We start from the raw sequence: 7,606 nt of genomic DNA on the forward strand, positions 1-7,606 counted from the left end.
TCACACAATTCCACTACCTTTTTGGCGCAAGTAACGCCCTCAGAAAGACTTGAAGAAGAACGTTGAGAAGTTGGTCTCCTATATCCACGCCGTGCATGTAGCCACGTTGAAGAATGGGAGAAACGGAAAGCAGTTACCAACACTATTATAAATAGCCATCTCAAAAACCTAAAAGTCTCTCCGGTTTTTCCACGCTCATATTGCCGAAGCTCTGCCAAATTTTCTTTTCACGCTTTTGCTTATTTTTTCCTTTCCAGCAACTTAACATTGTTTATTTTATTTATTTCTTTTGCAAGTTCTGCATTCTTTTTCCCTTGCAAATTTATCTTTCCCTTTTTAGCATTTAGATATTTTTCGCATAATAGTTTCTACACCGGAAACTATTGTGCAACTTTTTATCAGATCTAACCTTACGTTAGATTCTAGTTCTATTTCCTTGGTTTAATTTATTATTTAATTGAAGAATCGAAGAACAAATCCTACCGGCTTGTGGTAGAGTGTTCAAGACTATTGTATTGCGCATTCAGGTTCTTTAATCATTATTTAATATTTTGTTTTATTATTTATCTATATTATCTGCCTGGAATGAGTCTGTTTATGCATGATATGTATTCTTGTTTATTTAGCATGTCTGGCTAATTCGCCTAGGTATCGGTATGTAAAGTAAGCAGAATAAGGGATCAAGACTGAGTCGGTCTATCTAAACTTAAAATTAAAATCAATCTTTTTTACGGTCTCAACTTACAGGTTTAATAACAAGATTTTTTACAGAAGTAAAGGACATAAAGAAGTTAAAATCAATAGAGCGAGAGTTTGAGATTTTAACTGGACAGTGTAAGTTAGGCATTAATTCTAGATCAGGGCGAGAGCAAGTTTTAGAGTTAATTAAATTCTGACCTTTTCCAAAAAGTATTTTTAAAGATTGAATGTGAGGACGAGAGTTAAGCATTTGGATTTGATTATATAACCTAAGTCAACAGAGCGAGAGTTTGAGATAAGGGTGTTCAAAACGGTCAGTGTTTTCTTAAAAAGAGTTTCTGCAACTTTATTGTTTTCAAAATATGGTTTTTGACTTAATTATAAGTGACAGCTACATTAATATAAAATCATGGTTTATTCAACAGAGCGAGAGTTTGAGATAAAACCTTTAACCAATAAAGTTAACTGAAACGATTCATTTTAAAACCAAGAAACCGACAAAGACTTGATTCCCTAGTTTTGACGAACTACACACCGATATCCATTTTATTAATATTTAATCTAGATCTTAGTTTAGCTCTTAGTTTTTCCCCAAACAATCAAACATTTTCACCTTAGATTTACGTAGTAACCTTAGATAACGGTATATCGATTCATAAGTCCCTGTGGGATCGATATCTTTTAAAACTACGCGATAGAACTGTGCACTTGCAGTTTGTATCCCATTCTCGACGCACACAGTCGAGCGATCAAGTTTTTGGCGCCGTTGCCGGGGACTTCTATTTAATCGATATCGTAACTCTTCCATTACGCTGTAGAGACTAAGGTTTCTTTTTCTTCTATTCTTTCTTTCGTTGATTTGTATGCCACGCACTCGCTCTCAAGGCGAACCGCTCTATTTACGAATTAACGATATCGAACTATATCTCCGAGTCTTACGACGAATTCGGGAATATCGTGCTGAAAACAATCTCCCTCCTATAGACCTTCCCGATCTCAAAAACATTTTTCCTTCGATACCCGAGATGGCAGAACCAGCTCGTGCTCTTAGAGATTACGCCGCTCCATCGCAAGATGAACCGCATTCAAGTATTGCTCCGCCCGCAATCGAAGCAAACAACTTCGAACTTAAACCTTCGCTGTTGCAAGCTGTGCAACAGAACCAATTCTCTGGAAATCTTACCGAAGATCCAAACCTTCATTTATCCGTATTTGTCCAATACGCTGATACTGTTAAAGCTAATGGTGTCACTTCAGAGGCAATTCGACTTCGTCTTTTTCCTTTCTCATTAAGAGATAGCGCTAGAAGATGGCTTCAATCACTTCCTTCCAACTCAGTCACCACATGGAACGAGTTGAAGAAAGTTTTTCTTGCCCGATATTTTCCGCCAAGCAAAACAGCTATGTTAAGAGCCCAGATAAACGGATTTAAACAGAAAGACAACGAATCTCTTTTCGAAGCATGGGAAAGATACAAAGACATGATGAGACTTTGCCCACACCATGGTTTGGAAGACTGGTTAGTAATTCACACATTTTATAATGGTCTCTTATACAACACAAGGTTAACAATAGACGCTGCTGCAGGTGGTGCACTAATGAACAAACCTTATGCTGATGCTTACCAGCTTATCGAGAGCATGGCCCAAAATCACTATCAGTGGGGAACCGAACGAACAACGGTGGAAAACCCTCAACCGAAAACTGGCATGTACGAGATAAGTAACCTTGATCACGTTAATGCAAAAGTGGATGCTTTGGTCCAGAAAATTGAAAGTTTAAACGTATCACCTCCAGCCGCCGTGGTTGCTATAACTCAGAATTGCGAGGTCTGTGGAATCCAAGGCCACACTCCTGCGAAATGTCAACTCTTGACTGGAATCCAAGCAGAGCAAGTAAACTATGCTCAAGGAAGCCCCTACTCGAATACCTATAACCCAAATTGGAAGAACCATCCAAACTTTTCATATAAGAGTAATAATGCTTTATACGCACCTGGACAGTCTCCAAATCAAGCCCCATCTATACCTCCGGGATATCAGAAACCGAATCCTAACAATAATACCCCTAGAAAATCCAACTTGGAAATCATGATGGAAAACTTTATAGCATCCCAACAACAAACCAATAAAGATTTCTTAAACCAGAACATACACACTGGCGAACAACTTAAACAACTAGCAAGCAAAGTAGATGCCTTGGCTACCCATAACAAAATGCTGGAAACGCAAATATCTCAAGTAGCTCAACAACAAGCACCTACTGCTGCACCAACTGGTACATTCCCTGGACAGCCCCAACCTAATCCGAGAAGCCAAGCTCATGCAATTATATTAAGAAGTGGAACGGAAGTGGAAGGACCGTCTGACCCAAGGATAGAAAACCAAAACCCTAAGAAATCAACTGAGGAAAGTGAACCTAAGGAAAAGGAAGAGAGTAATAAGGAAACCCTAGAAAAGAAGGAACCTTATGTACCTCCACCACCTTACAAACCACCCATACCCTACCCTCAAAGGCTTGTTAAAACCAAAGATGTAGGCCAATTTAGAAAATTTGTTGATCTCCTTAAACAATTAAACGTTACAATTCCGTTTACTGAAGCTATTACGCAGATGCCCTCATATGCTAAATTCTTAAAAGAAATTCTTTCTAATAAGAGGAAACTTGAGGATAGCGAAACCGTTACACTCCCTGCCGAATGTAGCGCTATAATCCAAAACATGCCCCCTAAACTCAAGGATCCGGGTAGTTTCTCTATACCCTGTCACATAGGAAAATTTGTCATCGACAAAGCCTTATGCGATTTAGGAGCCGGAATTAGCGTTATGCCTTTATCCATATGTAAGAAACTGGAAATGGGAGAATTAAGACCGACCAAAATGTCTGTGCAATTAGCAGATCGTTCCATCAAATATCCTGTAGGAATCCTTGAAAACGTTCCCGTACGCATAGGTCAGTTTTACATTCCCACTGACTTCACAATTATGGACATTAGAGAAGATGATACTACACCTATTATACTAGGAAGACCATTCTTAGTAACTGCCGGTGCAATCATAGACGTAAAACGAGGACGACTCACCTTCGAAGTAGGTGAAGAGAAAATTGAATTCATTCTTTCCCAATTCTTGAAAGCACCTGCAATAGAAGATACATGTTACTTCATGGATATCATCGATGAATGCATAAAAGAAGCAGAGTCAGGAGAAGACAAATCATCAGACTATCTTTTAGAGGACAAATCTAAACAATGCCTAGCAATAACACCGGATCCTACGCAGTGTCTTAACAAACCAACCCCTGATTTGAAAACACTTCCCAAAAATCAAAGATATGAATTCCTAGACTTAGAACTTGAACGACCTGTGATAGTTAATGCAGATCTAGGAAGACTCGAAACAGAAAAACTCCTACATATCTTAAGAAAATATCCAACCGCACTAGGATACCACATCACCGATCTTAAAGGAATAAGCCCTTCTATTTGTATGCACCGCATCATGTTAGAAGAAGACTGTAAAACCTCTAGGGAACACCAGAGAAGACTAAATCCGATCCTAAGTGAGGTAGTAAAGAAAGAAATAACCAAGTTATTGGAAGCAGGTATTATATATCCTATATCCGATAGCAAATGGGTCAGTCCTATACACGTTGTACCAAAGAAAGGAGGCATAACCGTTATTGAAAACGAAAAAGGAGAAACTATAACTAAACGAATCGAATCGGGATGGAGAATGTGCATTGATTATAGGAAACTAAACAAAGCAACCCGAAAAGATCATTTCCCTTTACCATTCATTGACCAAATGTTAGAACGATTAGCAAAACATTCACATTTCTGTTATCTAGACGGTTATTCAGGCTTCTTTCAAATACCAATTCACCCTGATGACCAAGAAAAGACAACATTCACATGCCCTTTTGGCACCTTCGCTTATAGACGAATGCCGTTTGGTCTGTGTAATGCCCCTGCAACTTTTCAAAGATGCATGATGGCAATATTCGCCGACTTTCTCGAAAACATCATGGAAGTATTTATGGATGACTTTTCTGTATACGGACAAAGTTTCGAAGAATGCCTTGAAAACCTAGAAAGAGTTCTTGAGCGATGTGTAAAAGTAAACTTAGTACTTAATTGGGAAAAGTGCCACTTTATGGTACAAGAAGGAATTGTTTTAGGACACATCATCTCGAACAGAGGAATTGAAGTAGACAAAGCCAAGATAGAGGTAATCGAAAATCTTCAACCCCCAAGAACCGTGAGAGAAGTACGAAGCTTTTTAGGACACGCCGGTTTTTACCGACGATTCATCAAAGACTTCTCTAAGATAACTAAACCCTTAACCGGACTGTTGATGAAAGATGCTGAATTCATATTCGACGATAACTGTTTAAAAGCATTTCAAACTCTTAAACAAGCATTGATCTCAGCACCCATTATGCAGACACCAGACTGGAATGAACCATTCGAAATAATGTGCGATGCCAGTGACTATGCTGTAGGTGCTGTTCTAGGACAAAGAAAGGATAAAAAGCTTCACGTTATATATTACGCTAGCAGAACCCTGGATGAAGCGCAAATGAATTATGCCACAACCGAGAAAGAACTCCTAGCAGTGGTATTTGCGCTGGATAAATTTCGTTCTTACTTGGTAGGAGCCAAAATAATAGTTTATACCGATCACGCTGCTATCAGGTACCTTTTAACAAAAAAAGATGCTAAACCTAGACTCCTAAGATGGATCTTGTTGCTACAAGAATTCGACTTAGAAATCAAGGACAAGAAAGGAACTGAAAACGTAGTAGCAGACCACCTCTCTAGACTTGAGAACCTTGAACCGGAAAGAACATCAATTAATGATGATTTCTCGTACGACAAACTTATAGCTACTTTGGAAGAGAACAACTCCGACATACAAGTAGAAACCACCTTAGCTATATCTGTCACACCATGGTACGCTGATCTAGTCAATTATTTAGCTGCCGGAATAGTTCCACCTACTTTATCTTACCAGCAGAAGAAACGATTCTTCCACGACATAAAACACTATTACTGGGATGATCCCTTACTTTTCAAAAGAGGCCCCGATGGTATTTTCCGTCGATGTATACCCGAAGAAGAGGTAGGAAATATAATCCAACACTGCCACTCCGCTCCTTATGGTGGACACACAAGTACATCCAAGACCTGCTCTAAAATCCTACAAGCTGGCTTTTATTGGCCAACTATATGGAAGGACGTACATGCGGCTATTAAGGAGTGTGACAGATGTCAACGCACGGGAAACATATCTAGACGCGACGAGATGCCACAAAAAGGTATTTTGGAAGTAGAGATTTTCGACGTGTGGGGGATAGACTTCATGGGACCTTTCCCATCCTCTTTCGGTAACAAATACATACTCGTGGCAGTTGACTACGTATCAAAGTGGATCGAAGCTATAGCTTCTCCAACCAATGACACCCGAGTAGTAACTAGACTCTTTAAAAATATAATATTTCCGAGATTTGGCACCCCAAGAATAGTAGTCAGTGATGGTGGATCACACTTTATATCCAAGGTACTCGAAAAACTACTACTTAAATATGGAGTGAGACATAGGATAGCAACACCTTACCACCCTCAAACCAGTGGACAAGTGGAAGTATCTAACAGAGAAATCAAGCAAATACTAGAAAAAACGGTCGCCACTTCAAGGAAAGATTGGTCATTGAAATTACCAGAAGCCTTGTGGGCATACCGAACTGCTTATAAAACTCCCATAGGGACGACCCCATTTAAGCTCATTTATGGAAAATCCTGTCACCTCCCGGTAGAATTAGAACATAAAGCCTATTGGGCTATTAGAAATTTAAATTTGAATTATAAAGCCGCCGGTGAAAAGAGAATCCTTGACATAAACGAATTAGAGGAACTCAGAAGAGACGCCTATGAAAATGCCAAAATCTATAAAGAAAGAACAAAACAATGGCATGACAAGCGTATATCAAGGAAAATCTTCAAGCAAGGCGACGCAGTACTTTTATTTAACTCTAGACTAAAGTTATTCCCGGGAAAACTACGATCCAGATGGTCAGGACCTTTTCATATCACTAAAATCTTTCCCAGTGGAGCAGTAGAAATAAAAGGACAATCTACAGAACCGTTCACCGTAAACGGGCAACGTCTGAAACACTATCAATATGCGGAAACCAACGAGGATTCGCAAATTCTACACTTAGACGAAACGCCCCCAGGACTCATAGACTATATTTAACAGTTTCTTTGTCGAGCTTGCGACATTTAAACAAAGCGCTTAGTGGGAGACAACCCACAAATTAATTTGTTATTTTATTATTCTATTATTATCATTTCCCTATTTCTTTCTTAATTATTCTTTTAATTTCTGTTTAGTATTCATTCTTGATTTATTTTTAAAAAAAAAAAAATTTATTATAATAATATTTTTTTCCTTCTTTCGGCATTTGGCCAAATCCTGACTTAAACTCATGTTTTCTTTTCTCTAGCTAACACTAACCAGATGGGACATTTTGATCGTATGGGTATCAAGTTCAGAGGAATGGCTCAGAAACAAAAGTTTGAAGAATTAGCCGCTAGAGAGATGCTACCTAGTTTATATGCTGATGATTGGGCTATGACTGCCCTTGGACTGAGACAGAGTGTCCTGTATTTGCTGAGTCAGATAGGATGGGAGACATCCCCTATCCTGAGACATTTCACCACCTACCGGAGACTCACACTAGAATTCCTTAGTTCATTAATCTATCTACCCAGCCATGGAAAAGGAATTAGCAGAGGTTTTATCCAGTTCAGAATGTTCAATATGGAGTACCAATTTAATATTAGACACTTTACCAACCTTTTGGGTTTTCCTACCTCCTTTGATACATTCACTGTAAGCCAGGA

The 7,606-nt window shown here is 38.9% G+C and overlaps 1 pseudogene; it reads right to left on the bottom strand.

The window, feature by feature from the left end:
- Positions 1–2,109: 2,109 nt before the first annotated feature.
- Positions 2,110–2,209, bottom strand: LOC127076994 (uncharacterized; annotated as a pseudogene).
- Between the last annotated feature and the right edge of the window lie 5,397 nt (positions 2,210–7,606).

Source organism: Lathyrus oleraceus, chromosome 4 (assembly GCF_024323335.1).
Source record: "Lathyrus oleraceus cultivar Zhongwan6 chromosome 4, CAAS_Psat_ZW6_1.0, whole genome shotgun sequence".
NCBI lineage: Eukaryota > Viridiplantae > Streptophyta > Magnoliopsida > Fabales > Fabaceae > Lathyrus > Lathyrus oleraceus.